This window comes from Argiope bruennichi, chromosome 5 (assembly GCF_947563725.1).
Source record: "Argiope bruennichi chromosome 5, qqArgBrue1.1, whole genome shotgun sequence".
NCBI lineage: Eukaryota > Metazoa > Arthropoda > Arachnida > Araneae > Araneidae > Argiope > Argiope bruennichi.
This window is the reverse complement of record NC_079155.1, coordinates 2,414,558-2,432,045: the sequence shown is the minus strand read 5'-3', so window position 1 is coordinate 2,432,045 and position 17,488 is coordinate 2,414,558. Positions and strand designations below refer to the sequence as shown.

The 17,488-nt window shown below is 31.0% G+C and overlaps 1 protein-coding gene across 8 annotated transcripts in view; it reads left to right on the top strand.

The window, feature by feature from the left end:
* The window catches only part of LOC129968548 (polypeptide N-acetylgalactosaminyltransferase 13-like), a 342,413-nt gene that overhangs the window by 89,971 nt on the left and 234,954 nt on the right, over nt 1–17,488 (top strand). For 5 of the 8 annotated variants that reach the window (XM_056082556.1, XM_056082558.1, XM_056082548.1 and 2 more), the window contains exon 2: nt 533–603. The exons of the other annotated variants lie outside the window; for them this stretch is intronic. The gene's annotated coding sequence lies outside the window, so the exon portion shown is untranslated. The remainder of the gene's footprint in view (nt 1–532; nt 604–17,488) is intronic. 8 annotated transcript variants of the gene reach the window in all.

Sequence of the window (17,488 nt, the reverse complement as noted above, 5' to 3'; positions counted from 1 at the left end):
TTAATGACTATTTAGTAAGTTTTTCAGTCTACGAATTTCCATTTCCCACGTTCATTTGAGGGGAGAAATTCTGCTGCATTTTCTATTTCTATTTATGTGTGTATTGCGTTTTCATTGTTTTCGCGGATTATTAACTGATCCACCGTTTATTTCTACAGTATATCACAACTTGTGAATATCTGTTCGATAAATGCAGCGAGTTGGGATAAGTAAAATTGGGAATATATGTTCTAGATGAATGCAACAATTTTGAATAAGTACACTTGGGAGTATTTCTTCTAGATAAATGAAGTGAGTTGAAATAAGTACATTTGGGAGTACCTGTTCTAAATGATTGCCAAAATTTGGAATGAGTATATTTGAGCCATTTTTATAGCACTTCATTTTGAAAATATTACTTAACTTACCTTAATAACTTGGTTTCAGTTTTTCAAAAAAAGGAAATGAAGTGTGAAATATTTTTAGTTAACTATTGAAATTAAAAGATATCTTTAAGAATGCATTTCTAATAAGTAATATAATTCTTTTACAGTGATCCTTTCTATGTCATTTCCATTTTCAAGGAATTAAAAACGTTCAAATCCAAGAATAAATTGAAAAGGGGTAAGTTCTAAAATTCGTTAAATGTTGATATTTAATGTATTATAAATCTTACATTAAATATTTCTAAATTATTTTAAATTTATAATTCTTCTCATCTTGCTTTTTCCCTGTTCAAAGCTTACATTCTTTATAGATAGATACATTTATACTTAAAAATAAATATTACAATTATTTTCAAATTTTGAGCATTCGTTATTCCAGAAGTTGAGGATACGCATGTATTTCAATGCATTTATTAACTGAAGCTTTATTTTCTTTTCATATTGATGTATTAGGATATTTTGTCCTCTGCATTTAGATATCAACTATACCACTCTATTGTGAGGATTTCAGAGAATCCACCTCACTCTCTTCCGCGGGATAATCTACATTTCTTTCAATCGTCTTAAAGATTGCTGCATTTCGCTCCGTAATGAATCATACAATTTGAGAGATGATTTTTTATTTTTTTATTTTTTGAAGGAAAGCATTGGCAGTCAAAAGGTGCGGCAAGTCTTCTTTTTTAATAAGTTGAAAGGGGGGGGGACACTTCGCTATTCTTTTCTCTCTTTCAATGGATATTTTGAAATTTCATTCGTCTAAATAATATAAATATTAAAATTTATTTCAAAATAGAATATGATTATCAAAGTAAAAACTATCGCCCCAACATTACAGCGCTCAAGTAAGAAACCTGTGTAAATAATCTTCTGAGAGATCTGTGTAAGTAACATAAAATAGCCAATCATATTCAAAAATCGAAACATTTTATTGACTGAGAAAAATAAATTGGCAAGTGGAAATGTTCGGCTATTTTTTTATATGTAGGGTGTTGCCGAATTCGGTCGACACATTCAGAGAGGTGATGGTAGGCATCATAAGAATAAAAAATGACCATGCAACATAAGAAGGTAAGCTTAAATAGGTAGTACGTCGTTTGTAGGTCAACAAACGACGTTTAGTAAATGAAAGTCTCAAAAATATAGGGAGTCCGAGAATTGTTGGAAATGGTAAAAAATGAATTAAAAAATAACAAATGATGTTTCAGTTATGAATTCGTTAAGCGAAAGTAAATTTTTTAAAATCTTTTTTATGTAGGTAACATGCCGATTAGGTGATCCAGGGGGGTCGTAAATGACGGAAAACGAAAAAGTAGTTTAGAGCCCTTATCTGCAAAAATATTAAAACTCAAAGAAAAATAAAAGCTTGAAAATGTAAGAAATTTTATACTCTTTAATTTGATATAAGCATGCAGCGTGAAAACTGAGGAAATAAAAACTAAAATGAGCACCAGAAAACATCGCTTCAACATCGGTACCGATGTTTGCAGAGGTTGTTGCCAAATTCGAAAGATGAATTCAGTGAGGTGATAGCAGGTATTAACGAAACAAAAAATTACAACAAAGCACAGGGTCGCAGGTGGAGTTTATGCATGAAAATTGCAAAAGCAGATGTCGAGAGATCAAGTCCATCCTTTTAATGAACACCGATCATTTCATTGGCTTCAGATGTTTCCCCAATCATTTTTATTTAATAATAAGATTACTTAATACCAAAACACATAAAATACTCGAAATTATTCTGTTTTATTTATTATAAATTAATTTTATTTTTAAGAGCACAACACAGTCAAATTCTTCAATAAAGAAGGAAAACACGCTTTTAAAGCATACAACACTTTCCTTATTTAATATATTAGTAAGATTTTTTTTTCTTTTAATGTTTACATTTCAATAGAAATTATTTTGTAAAACGGAGAGAATGAACAATTCGAATCTTTGTTTTCAAAAAAGTTAAACTTCTACAATAAATGTATGAATGAAGATGCACTAACAGAATTTTCTGCGGCAACTATAACTCCAATTGCATGTTTTTAAGTCTGTTCTTTATTGTATCACTGCTTCACAATAGCTCTTCCATTTTTCTAGAACTTTTCGCTACTATGTATATTTGAACGATTTCCAATTATAAAAAGGTTTAATACACGACAAGAATAATGGAAATTCTCTTCAAGTATTAAAAGAATGTGACTTTAATATTCTGTTTTTATGAGTTTAATTTCGGAAGAATATGCTCGATTCATTAATTTAACTTTTAATGATGTCACAATCGAGTTATATATATATATATATATATAAACGATGTATTGGTGAAGAAAAATCATTTTTAGTTTAGTGGAGGAGTGCACGGGCGAGAGGGGGAGGTAGAAACTCCTCAGAGTATCCAAAAAAATATGCGTTACTGATTGCATCGTAAGAGTTAATTAATGTCAATGAGTTTTGCAGCGAGGATGTTAATACCCACTCAGACGGCTGTTTATGTTAGAGGTGTAATTTATAAAGTTTAATTACTGCTCTGGCATAAGAAGGGACACTTCAGCAAAACCCTCAAGCAAATGAAATTTTTGCCTTCCAATCTTCAGCTGTTTTTTTATTCGAAGAGAAGGGAACACAGAGTTCATCCGTTATGTCGGTTAATAACTTGGCTTCTAGGAAAGAATGGCACAGACTTGAAAAAAAAAATGAATATTTTCTGATAAAGTTTGGTAAGGATATCTAGAATAAATATCAACCCTGCATTTTATGCATTCGTTCGATAAAGCCATACCTATTTTTTCCATCGGAATAGCAAAATAGATGAAAAATTATTTATGCATATTTCTCTTTAGCACTTCCTCATTTGAAATATTATTTAATATTTCGCTCTTTATCGATCACTGTCCATTCACTTATGTTAAAGAAAAGACGCATTTTACATATTTATTCTATTTATTCAAGTGTATTTTGATAAAGCTTCTATAAAAAATAGGAAATTCTTTAAACGTTTGGAATTATTTCAATTATATAGTACATAATTTTTTTCATAAAATTATCATTTATTGAAATATATTTGAAAAATTCTAAAGAAGTATTTACAATTTTAAAGATTTATTATGGAACTTCCATACTTCTTCTTTGCTTTCCACATTACATCGATTGCTCTTCATCAGTTTCATTATCACTAGAAAAGAGGGAAAGTGTACATTTTATGTATAGTTGAAGGTTAAAAAAACAACCTTAAATCTCCGTATTTCATAATCAAAATTTGCCTTCAAATGAGCGAGCAATTCAGTTATTTTTTATTGCCATTTCTCTTTATATATAAATAGTTTGTTCTCCATTTTGTTCAATTTATTTTGCTAAGATATATCGTAATGAAGTTCCGAGTAAATCCAAAAATTTGTGGTTAAATACCGTTGAATGATTAACACTAAATATCTAATAACTTTTTTTTTACAAACAAGTAATATTTACATGTGACCAACGAGGACACAAATTTAAAATAAAAATGATTCTTAAAAAAAGCTCTTACAAGCAAGATATCAAGCAGCATTATTTTAAATGCAGTGTTAGTTATTATTGAAAATCTGTTACGAACATATTGTTACGAAATTTCCGGGGTTCGTTTGGATAGTGGGAGTTATATGGTGTGGAGAACGCTCAATCAGCAGGCGGCAGTAGAAAAAAAACAACGACGTTTATTTACACGAAGACACACAGGACAGCACAAAGACGACAACTATATACAGCATAGAAGACGATTATCTTCAGCCGAGACGTGCAGCATACAACCAGACTCTACTGCAGACAGTAGCGCACAGTTTAGAGCAGCACTAGCTTCATTCCGTCGCTGCTCCGCTTATCTCTGGAAGGCCAGTTCTTTACTGTCGATTCCGACTACTCTTTTCTCTGTCGCTTCCGACTACGACTACCCCGACAGCACAGACTGCCTCCTTTCATAGGTCTCAGGAGGCGGGGCTAGAAGCCTCTCAACCAATCAGGAACGTTCGAGGCGTATCTCGGTTCCTACTGGACGATCGGGAAAATTCTCGATGTTTCCGGTATAATCTATTTTGGCGCCAAAGTCGTCAAGTCTCGAAGTTTGTCTCCAGGATCTGGGACCTCCTATGGAAGTAACTATGCTGGGAAGCCGCATCACAGATTCGTAACATTATACAAAACTCATATTTTAATATAAAGATTTGATCAGGAGAGCATTTAGGGGATTGGCTAGAAATTGAATATGAAAGAAGTGATTTTGCCTCTTCCTGCTTCATAGAAAGCGATAATAATTCACAAATTTTATCTGCGGCTTTATTCGTTGTGCACAATATTGTGTAAAAACAGCACGTAAATTTTAGAAAATAAAACGTATTTATTAAAAATTCCCTAATTTTTATGTTTTTGCTTTTAATTAATACAATTTTTAATCAGCCATATATATATATATATATTTTATTAAAATGAAAATAAAATACTTTTGAATATCCTAGTAACTAAAATATTCGCAATAGATAACTGCGCGTGAAAGAAACCTAGAATATATTTTTCTTATAATTTCAAAGTCAGACATATAAGGCAGAATACATAATAATTTCAATTGCATAACATTAGATTCAAAAAGATATTGATACTGGCGAGAACTAAATTTTGTTTGCTCTCTAAGAGAAGCTAAACAATGAAGGGTCTTTCAATGATCAGCATTTTTTAAACTTTGAGTCATTAAATAGAATTATATGAATTCAAAATCATACTATTCTTTTATATTATAAGTTAAATAATTAACTTAAGTTGCAGCAAATTAGGTATCATAAATAATAAGTATTTCTGTAAAACAAAAAACGCGCATATTGAAAGATAGTTTGTATCAAAACTCCAGAATTTGTCCGCAACAATTTTGCTTGTAAACTATATTTTAATGTAGTTGTGAAATGTGAAAGATTTATGAAAATAACTATCCTTTAAGATGTCTGTTTTAGAATTCCTTATTAATAAGTCAAGATCAATTTTCAAAAACTACAAGAATATGTGAAAAAGATTATAAAATAAAATTAATTAATGTCTTGAAATCTCGGAGATATTTGATGAAAAAAAAGTTACAGTGAAGTGGTAGCATTGTCATAAAATCTCGGTTTAAGGACTGGATATACTCAATCCAAAGCCTTTTTAGGAAAATGGCCGATTTGAGCAGCACAGAACATTTATCACAAGATCTGTCGCTAGAGAAATTATCAGGAGTTCCTGATAACTGCTTATATTGCCTTTTACTAGAATACTTCTAGATACAAATTATTTTGTTTTTATGAATTGGAATTTAATTTAACCCGTAAATTTAGAATATGACCTACCTATTAAAATAGTGACTGAATATGATCCGGGACATAAATTGAAATATAAGTTGAATAATTCTTAAGATTAACAAATCTTAAAAATAAGTATTAAATCTCTTCTAACATATACTGTCTGAATCTATCTATCTTCTAACATATACTACTTTGAAACATTCGAAAAATCAACATCTAGAAAGAAATGTAATTTTATATTCATAGCTTTAAAAAATGAGTTATTATGCTCACAATACTCTTTATGGGACTTGCTTGTCGAAACATCCACAACTTAATATAGAATTTGATTTCTTTATATTCAAAACCTATTTCGATGCTGCTCTCCTTGGATGGAACTGTATTAATGAAGGCGTTCATTTAATCGATGTCAAATAGCTGCTTAAAAAATTGTTTTGGCGAATGTTTTTCGTGAAACAAGAGATCAGCCACAGTTCAATTACCGAATGGTTATGTATTGCATACTTTTAATTAAAAAACTAATTTAAACAGATAATGCTTTGATCTGTTTTTAAGCTAATTATTCGTCCATTAGTCAATAGCAATTCGGCTCTTCGTTTCTCAGAGATTGAACGAAATGGAATAAATCTGTGTTATCATCTTTAGCGAACGAGTGAATAATTTAGAATTGTTGGTACAAAGAAGAAAAATCCAATTAAGAATTATATGATGGTATACATGTTTTATGAAGCTAGAAAGGTTAAATATTTAAAAGATCTGATAAGTGAATAATATAATTATTCCAAAAAAGTGAAAAAAATATTATATACTCAGATTGTTAGATTTCGACTTAAAGTTTTAATTAAAATAAACATTGTATAATAGAATATTGCAGATGTAGGTTTTATTTTATGGATTATAATATAATAAATATTCCTTTGGATTTATTGTTATTACTTTTATACTTTGTACGTGCCTGAGTTTAGTTGATCAAATGCCAATGCGCCCGCTTCTCATTGGAAGGATTAAAGGTTTAAATTCTGTTTTCAGCGAATATGAACATGATGTACGATAAATCTAGTTTAGTTGGTACAATGGTGATCTAGTAGGAAGTTTTAGAGAGCAAAATTCAATTTAAATCTGTTTATCACCCGAACCAATGTCCATTTCATAATGAGCCGATTTAACATTAAAGCAACCCAATAAAATCAATCATTTGAATGAACGGAATTAAATCACCCAAAGTTATGAGATTCATCTTCCCGTTCAATGATAAAAGCATAAAGTTAATTCAATTTTTTAAGAACGGATTTCCTATTTTTTATTACAAGGTTTTTCAAGGAAGGAAAACTGTAATTTAATTAATTGCAATTATAAACTTATAAAGTGCTTTTATATTTAATTCTATGTTTCCATTAGATTCATAGAAAAATAAGAGTAAAATTTCTTTATGAAAATTACTTTGAAGAACAAATAAAGCTTTATTGTAAACTTATGCCTGCTTTTTATCGAATGGATTCCTTTAAATTTAGAATCATTTAAAAGATGTTCATCCTCTATTTAGCTCCTTTCCGAAACTTATACAATATTGAACCAATTGCCTGAATATGATTATTCTAATTTCTAATAATAAAAAACATTTATATAAATTATTGAATGACATTTTAGAAAATTAATTAACGATTAGATTATGTTAAATGTGAAATTTATTGATCAAGCTCTCCTTCAAAAAATATTCACTTGGCTCTAAGTTACTCTTTATAACATAAGAAATTCGCTGGAAGAAATTTTGATGTCAGTGGGATTTTAAAAGAGAAAGTAATTTATCATCGTTTCATTATCTCTAGAAATATAATACTCTACCAATGTAATAGAGGATAATTTTGCAGTAGAGGGACTCTCATATAGAATATAGAGTGGAAGTTCTAACATTAATGCTCCTAAGGGGCACATCTTCTTCAGGTGTGACGATTCCGAGGTGCCCTAGGGATGTAATATGCCTTAATCATCCTTATTTCTTCCTTCCCTCGACGGTAAGCGAGGGAGCTCTCCGCATGAAGTTGTCACCACTCTATTTGCTTCTTGCTTCTCATGGACAGCCGAAACCCCATGCGTGTTGGCCGTGCGTGGCTGCTCAGTAGACGAGTGTTCCCCTGTGTATTAATCGGTTGGTAACTAGCAACCTGAGTGGTTAGTCTTCTAGGGATCAAGCGAAGGGATCGGGGTCATTTCTTGGGCTTGGCGGTAAGGATGGTCACTGTCTCTGGGAATGATTACGAGCGTACAGGTCCCGGCTAACATTGAGGTAAGCTCCAAGGCTGGGAATATTCAGAACTGGTGGCTGCCTTCCTTTGTTGAATTTTTTTGGTGGAAGTTGAGGTCAGTCCTGAATTACTGTATGGGCAAATACTTCAACTGTATACTGTATCTAATACTTCAACAAATTTTCTGACTTTTTTTTTAATTAAAAGAACATATCATAGTGATGAGCATTTCATTCTGTTTCTCTCTTTTTATTTGAAAATGGCATGCCAGTTCTATAGTTAAAGTCAATGACACTAAAAAGCTTCGATCCGGTGATTTACTGGTCGAAGTAAGTCGAAGGAATGTTAAACAAATTATTAAATTAAAAATGCTTTCAAATATTCTAATCATTGTTTCTCTGCACCCATCTCTGAACTCTTCCAAAGGGAGCTTCTCCTGTGAAGAGTTACTTCATGTTCCAATTGGAAAAATCACTAAGGAATTGCAAGGGCAGGCAGTAGGTCATGTACGGCGTATTTTTATTTGGATGAATAGAGAACTCCTGAATACAAAACACTTAATTTTGACATTTTGTTCCTCTAAACTACACGAAAAATTAAAAGCTGGTTATATACGCCTTGCTGTTAGAGCTTATGTTCCTAATCCATTATACTTTTTCAAGTGCCAACTTCCCGGGCATTCTAAAACTTCTTGTCATGGGACTCTGACATACGCCGGTAGTGAAGAAGCCAATACCATAACTATACCAAAACTGATTGCTCTTCTAAAGAGAATTGCAAAAGAAAAAGGCTCCTTTCTCACGAAACTTGGGGTTTTTTTTTTTTTTTCTGAAAATGGAAAAATGGCATCATTTCAATAAAAATTAAAAATCAGATGTGCTATCTGGAACTCTTGAAGCTCATAAAATCTGAACCGCCTAAAACTGGAAAAAATTACTGTTCTGACATTATCTGAAATTGTATCCACTCAATGAGATTTAACCGATCCTACTTCTGGTAGGAGTTTGAAATCATCCGGTTCTGCTACGATAACATTTAGCACAGTTAACATGCCAAAACTTTCGTCTTTCTCTACTGCATGCGAAGACACTTCCACTTCACTTGATGAAACTGGTTTTCAATCTGTTGCGCACACGAGAGAATATAAAAACATATAGCATATTTTTTAAAAACTTTTCTTCAGTGTAATTTTCTTATCACCCAGATTTTTCCATTAGCTTTTAGCCCCCAAATCTTTCAGATCACCAAAATACATATATATACCCCTTATGCAATGTTTTAACATTTTATCTGCTTGATTTAAGTCTCTGTATATTTTTCAGAGTCCTCCAACTGAAATTTTAGATGTGTTTTGTGTTAAGCATTTTACAATTTATGATTTCTCTTAAGTTTATTTTTCCAATGGGTTTTTACAACGTATTACCATTTTTAAATTTCATGATGTTTTAACTCCTTTTCTACAGCACCACCACATATTTTATCACCATGATCCTGTTTATTCATCGTAAGTTTGGCACAGCGTAACCAAAAGTTGCTCTTCCGCCAATAAAACCCAATCAAACTTACCAACCTAAACTTGATGTTTCGTCTGTTTATCAAGTGTAGCATAATTTCTGAAATGAAGTTGATCATAAATTCACGAAATCATTTTAGTTTAGATATGTATTAATTAACATCTTTGTGTACATTTTCATTGTAAGATAATAAAAAGGTTTCAAAGGAGTATTTTATTTAAGTATATTTTAACGATGTTGAAGTACTGCAAAGAGTTTCTTTTTGTTTATGTACAAAAAGGTTTCAATAAATCAAGCGCCGCTCTATGAAGCAAATAGTGCACACAAATTACAATTAACAATTTACGTAACAGTAAAATAATGTCGATCTCAAGTGTGAAAGCGTCATTCATTATTTCGGAATCAGCTGATACTATTGCGTGAATAACAATAGATTTTGATATGTGTATTATTATAAAGCCAAAGAAGATATACAATCAATGTAGCAAAAACTTATAGTAAATATTGTAAAGAAATTAAATGTTAGAAGAATTTTAAAAAAAATTCTAAAAGATCAGAGTTTTTAGAAATTCCATTGTTTTCCGGCCTTGGGATAAACACTAATCGCGTTTGAATATTCTCAGTAATTTTTAATCCAAAGACCTCGACCGTTCACCGGATTCTGGGTCATCAACATGAAAGCATTATCCGCCACAAAAACCCATCAAAAATTGGGTGATAAAAAAAGACGAAGAAAGAGGAGGAAATGAAAGTCATAAAGCTGGAATCCTTCCAGAACGTCGGCCCCGTTGTTTTTCCTGCCGAGCAAATGGGCATTCTTTTGTTTACTTCACCACCAAGTAATGTATGCTAATATCGCGAGTTAAAGCGGCATCTCGCACGAATTAACGAGAGAAAACGATCTCCCCTGTTCCGCGGCTCATTATGCAAATGCCGCCGATTACTTTTATTAGCATTGTGCACGCAGTAATTAAGAAGACATGCAAATTGAAGATTCGGGATTCACTTTCTTATCAGATTTCAACAGGCTCGTCAGCACATCTTCCCTTCAGGTTGGATTATTTAACTAAACTAAATGCCTTTTCTTTATTTCTAGATGATATGAATATTCAGAAAATATTGATATCATGAAAAAATTTGCCACCCAGGATTTTAATGAAAATCCAGACTTTTCCCTTTTTTGTCCCATCCCTCCAAAAATTGATAGTTTTTACCTATACATGGAAACTGAAACAAAGCTAAATCAAAATCGAATCCAGATGAAATGTTTAAAAAATCGGGTTTAGCCTTTACAGTAACTCAGAAGATTTTCATCAGATTTTGGATTGCATTCGTCCACAGGAAGAAATCCCACAGTTCTTTCCGTTCATTTAAATGTATACTTAAACCCCTGAGAGAGATCGTCCTGAGTCATTTTCGTATACATCCAAATAAAGGTATCGTCCATCCTCTTAAAAATTGAGGACATTGGGTTAGACAATGAGCACTCAAATTTTTAATATTCTGGAAACTGGCGGCCGAAGCAAGGCGTAATGTGGTAACGCACATGGAAATGCCTCTGTTCCTCACGTCTATGTAAATTCCTTATAATATGGTGTGTTTCAAGCATCATAATATTAAAACTGAGTGTGCATTTACGTCTCTTTCATCCAATAGGCTATAAACCCTCATACCAAATTTTATTTATTTAAATCCTTTAGGTTTTGAATTATCACATTCGTATATAGACGAATATACAGAGCAACAGGCGATTCAACCCTCAACTATATTCGATCCAAGTAATTTTTATAGATCTATTATAATTCATGCATCAAAACTGTGTAACAATATTTAGCTCTTTCCAGTTTTTAGTGATTGTGTACATATACACACTAGTTAGATCAAAATTTGATATAAATCTACACATTTAGCTAGAGACCACATAAAAACCTTCATCTAATTGAATGTATTTTTTTATCTTTCACAAACACCACGCCTTCATAATTAAAAAATGTGTTTCAGGTATGTCAATAAGGTGGAAATTCAACAAAATCTTAAGGTCGGGCTTCTTGACGACTACATTGCTTTCAATGTGTATTCTTTTTAAAGGGAAAAATAAAATCAAGGCAGTATTCATAAATAAATTCATAATACGAATATTGCTATTCACAATGATTGAAAATGCAGAGAGCAACTTTTATTCGTGCATTTGCTTATTTCCTCATTGTCACTCTTATCCAAGGAATATACTGGTTGCAGTTTTTATTGTTTTATTTGCACAAGTCTATTCTAGTTGTTGAGACAAAATAGGTGTTTTTTTTTGTGGCTGTTACTAATTTTTAAAAAAGTGGATGGAGATGAGATTATAAATCTGATATCATTGAATAGATATTATTATTGTTTTTCTATAATATTGCTACAAAAATAATGTACCCTCGGACGTCTAACGAACAAGGTAACGAATAATGACGACTTAACCCCCCACCCCCCAAAAAATACATGCAAGCAACAAATCGTCCATTAAATATCAAAATGGCTCAACGAGCTCAGAAGAAAATCCGGGACAAAGTAAAGTACCAAATTCTCTAGAAGAATCCAGGCCTTGGCTCCTAATAGATATATTGCTGTAATTCTAGATATTGTTTCTAAGCATTTTTAAAAAACATAATTTTTCTCGCCAAAAACTTCTCTAAGATTGGGGTCATTGACCTGTCCTTTCTTCAGTATCCATTAAAGTATCTGTCTCTTTCATATTATAACACTTGCAGGGAAACAAGCAATAAATCGTTATATAATATAAAAATAGGTCAATAGAATGTTAAGTTGTGAAGTTATCATTGACGTCGTGAAAACTGTTTTCTTTTTCTGAATTTTTGTGTTAAATATTCTTCTTTTAGGTCAGTTTAGAATTTATCTTTGAACTGCGAAGAAAATGGCATAATCGCTCACAAAATAATGATAGATTATTCTAATCCAATTTTTTAGTTTAAAAATATAATGAATCAATACATTTTAATATATTTATAGGTTTTGGATATAAAATTAATTTTTGAATTTGAAAAAAAAATGTTTATTACTAATTTTGTAAGACATATATCTGAAATTCGTTAGAATGTTGGTTAATTACTGGTATACTTATATTCATTATATTGGTATTTCTTAAATCTATCATTTACCATCACAAAAACAAAAAAATTCTAATTTAATTTTCCTGACAGTGTATAAATTTTTTGAAGTCGAAATTATATGAATTAATAAAATTCAGCGACATTCAGAAATCCAATATGCAGGGCAAGATGCTGCAAATTACAGAATCCAGAATCATCTAAAGTATTTTCCGACTGCGATTCATTACTTCTTAAGAATAGTTTATTTCTTCCCAGACGTCTTGTAAAATTAATTATTCTCGGGTCTTTTTTGACGACAGAATCCTTTATCTGAAGAATGAAGCGACATAAATTTGTCATCTTAATTAATTTTCACTTCTCACTTCTCTGGAAAGCAGTCTTCATTAAGTACTCTCGGAATTTGGCACATTTTCGCTTTATATAGTGCCAGAACTGCAAAATTATAGCGGGTATTCTTTGTCACTTTGGTGAATGTTGCTCGTCATGAATTGATTCATTGAATTCTTCCTCGTCGTTAGAACTTTTTTTCCCCTTAAGAAAGAAAGATTTTCCTCTTAATCTGATTTGTTCACTCACCAGTGATTCTCTGAATTTTAGAAATTCGTATCCGTGGATCTCATTAATGAATGGAAGAGGATTTCATTTTCTGTTTGCTTATAAATCAGAATTAAACACTGAGACAATTTATTTTGATGTCTAAAAATAGAATAATGTGATTGAAAAAAAAGGCGTGAGAAATAAAAATTGAGTTATTCTTGACGTAATATGATTTAGCCAAAATTAATGATTCTCTTCGCTTCACTTATAAGACTTCAGACAAAACGTGGAACTTTTTAAGAGATGTTGTGTTGTTGATTATTTTGCGTACAATAATAATTCAACGGTAAATGAATTGCCATAAATATTTAACTAGAAAATAATCGCAATTCACAAACTGCAACTGTGCCAAATTCTCAAGTTATGGCATGAAAACAAAACTAGAAGTTTTAACGTATTTGATTATATCATATCTAAAGCAATGAAATTTGAATCAAAGGACTGGAAAGGGAAAATTAATTCTCATTCTAAAAGGGAAAAATTAAGTTGGCTACTCGCTCTAGTGGCATCCATACTCTCTGTCGTGTCTGCATTCTACAAACCAAAAGCTTATCGATTCTTTCTGTTTTTTTGTTCAAATATCCACTGACGGAAATACTGGCATAATTTAATCTATCTTTTCCAGTTATTTAGAGTAAGTAAAGTAGAACTCAACAAACCATCAATATGACTCAACAAAAGAGGTGGAATTTTTATACAACATGCAAATACTTTATCATTGCATATTAGAAAGCAAAACCGAGGCTTCATATCAAAGTCATCTCATAAAATATTATTTTAGTTTCAATATGTTGACCAACAAAGAAATATTTAAATTATCTAGAAAATTTTGTGTGCTACTTTATTATAACTAACCTTTATGATTACGACCTTACCTTTGAAGATTAACTCCTTCGCTGGGGTTACTGGTCATTACATAAAATTTAAATTGAATTTTTTTTACGTAAATTATTCTTAATGATATGTTCTGAGCAAAGTATTTTTAAACTGCAATGGTTATGCTATTCTATAAATATATTACTTTGAAACCTTGTACTGTGGTATTCATTGTGCTCTAAGCCTTTAATTTTCTTTAATTTTCCCAAAAATCTGAAAATTAATTTTAAATGAGAAGTGATAAAGCTGATTAATTCAATAACATGCTGGGTAAATTGAAATACATTGATAAAAAATATAAGGATAGAAAGACCAATTATCAACTCGGAATTTTGCATATATTACAGAATACATTTTATGATTTTACGCAATGTCTCAGAAGTATATGAAAAGAAAAATTCTAAGACCGTATAAAAAGTGTTTAAAAATGAGCCAACAGTTAAATGATTTCACCATTTTATTTAAAAAGGAATAATTTGCATAGTATTAAAAAAATCTTAATTCTAGTATACTTTAAATAGAAATCTATTATGGAAATGTTTTGGAAAATCTTCATATCTTGATGAGCAACATAAGAAGAACAAAAGCAAGACAAAATATTAGAAGCAACATTTAAAATATTGTTGTAAAAATGTACTTAAAAGCATATATAAAGATGAGTTCAATCGAGACACAAAACATTTTAAGGGAACTAAATTGGTATCGTTAAAAAGATAATTTTTGGAATTTTGAAACTTTTCAAAAATTGCTTTTGTACTATAATATTTGCAGTTTTTTTTTCATGCAAAAGATATTATCGTAAAATATTATATGTACCAGTGTTGGTAGCTTTTCATCGAACTACCTGACCTATAAAATACCAACCTATAAACACATTCTCTTTAATATTAGTAGAGATCGATTTGGATTAATGATACAATTATAATGTTGCATATATCTAGCGATTTCCTTTTTTAGGAAAATATTCAAAACTCTTCCTATTCACTGTACACGGACAGTGAATGAAAACAGCCGAAACTGGAAAGCCTCATTTTATGTAAATTGTGCGTACGTTTGAAAACATTTTAGATCAAAAATCATTCTTGATATCTATTGAATCCAGATACACCGGCACAAAGATATATTCCTGAAATGCAAAATGGGATTACTCAACTATTTATTCTTTGAATTTTTCAACTGAAAATTTATTAAAAATTAATATTTATGATTTTATATTGAAAGACCAGAAAATTTTACAATAGTTCTATTCTTTTGAAGAATAAAAAAAAAATATCCTTCATTTTGAATTTCTTTGTTTTGATTTGTTTACCCGTCAAAAACTTTCATTAGCTTTGAGATGAGATAAATGCTCTTTTGGTTTATGTATTATTATTTTAAGAAATTTAGTGCATGTAATAAACTAAAATCCATTTGAGAGACAACGTAACGTTGTTTAGAAAAAATATTGTGCGGTATTCCTTTTAAGCAGTGAATGATTCGATTGATATTATTTATCTCAGGAAACATCTTTTAAATCTCGATGTTTAATCGATTCGAAAAAATCGATTGGAATTTGAGAAATCGTGCCTACTCTATATCACATAACTCTCTTCAAAAGTAGGCTTTCCAAACGCACCATCTTCTCTTACTTTCCCGAGGCGCACAAAGAAAGAAGAAAAAAATCTCTCTACCTGCCGGCTCTGAACCGGATTTTCGGATTCCTCTTCAGTAAAATGCTTTCTGGAAGGTTTTCCTGATTTTTTGTTCCTATTCATGGATATCTGTATTGAGTTACCTCGCACTGGAAACCTTAAGTGCCCGATATACTTATCCCGGCACTTTTATTGTCCTGGAATCTCGCTCACTGACCGGATTTCTTTTGGGTTCTTTTTCATTCCTTTGAGTGAGCTCTCGCTTTGCTTTTATTTTTGGGTTATTTGTGTTCTGGTATTTGTTGTGTGGTTATTTGGAAATTTGCATGTAAATAAAAAAAAAAATTCGAGAGGAGAAACTTTTGTAGAGAGGAAAAAAGTATTCATTTTTTTCGGTTGACATTTACCGATATTTTTCGGTGGAGATGTTTTTATATAGTTTTTTTATATATATTTTTAAATTAGAATTTTTAATTTATACTGCAAATATTATTAAGCATTATTTTTTTTTAATTCCTTGATATTATTTTCGTTTGTTTTTTTATTGAATTCAATGAAAAAAAATCGACGAAATGTCTTGTATTTCGATTTCCTTCCCCGATAATCGTTGCTTTCAATTATAATCAGGTTGGCGGCTATTGCGCAAGAAAATTATTATTATTCGATAAAAATCATGATCTATTAGAAGCTATCTATTTTAAAGGAGGAAGCAAATAAATATTAATTTGAAAAACCCCACCGTTTTTTGTTTTTTTGTTTTATCTGAAGAATACACATTGTTTTATTTATTCATTTCTCTTCCTTTTGATATGGCGTGATAGTAAGAACTGCCTTCGATCATTTATTTTTCGATAACAGAAATTGAGTTTCTTTAAAACACCGCAGAATAACAATGTTTTAAGTTTGTCTCCGTCAGGCTTTATTGCGTCAGAGATTATATTCTGTTGGCAACAATATCTGTATCATGCCTTTTATATTGATAAAGCTTCTAAACTGCAGACATTTCATCGGGTGCCAATATTGACTTTTGGGGCATTAGTTTGTTGAAAACTGAGTTTGAAATGTGATAACCGAGAATTCAAAATTCATATATTTATATAGAGATTGACATCGGTTAAAGACAATGCAACAGCAGCTTATAGTAAAAATCATATTTTTACATCAGAAGGGGCGCCATCTGTCGATTTAATCTAAAATGTTCTGAAGAGTTTTAGAAGAGTATGGCTTATTCTTTGAACGGTCAAGAAACGGTTTGAATGGACTAGGATCGCATTATAAAAGAGTGTCTGATATCACATGAATCGAATGAGTGAAAATGGCGAATCCGACGACCCAAGAAAAATATATATACAACAAACTATGTTGAAAAAATTGCTTCGAATACTATAAAAGTTTGGAGCATATTCATATCTTTAGTAAAGCTATTTATGATATGTATTTGAAACAAAATACAATCTAGGAGCATTTTGTGGATAAGGGAAATCCCAGAGTTTCCGAAATGAATGCCAATCACTTCTTAATTGTTCACAGCACTGCTAAAACAACTCGAAGTGTATGTTTTGGTTTTGTATTTACAGGATTCTGTCTCTCCCAAGCGATACCTTTGGGGTTTACTCATTTTTAGAATTCTTCAAACTAATTTGGCAAGTGATCATTTCTTGCAGCATGGCAATATTGCTAATTTTATCCTGGAATTATCAAGTATTGATTATTTCAGGAACTTTGGAAATTCTTGTATTGGAACTTTCGGAACCCAAATTCTATTGCAATTAATGGTTCATAATTCCTTCACTTAATTTAGATTTCCAGAGTTTTT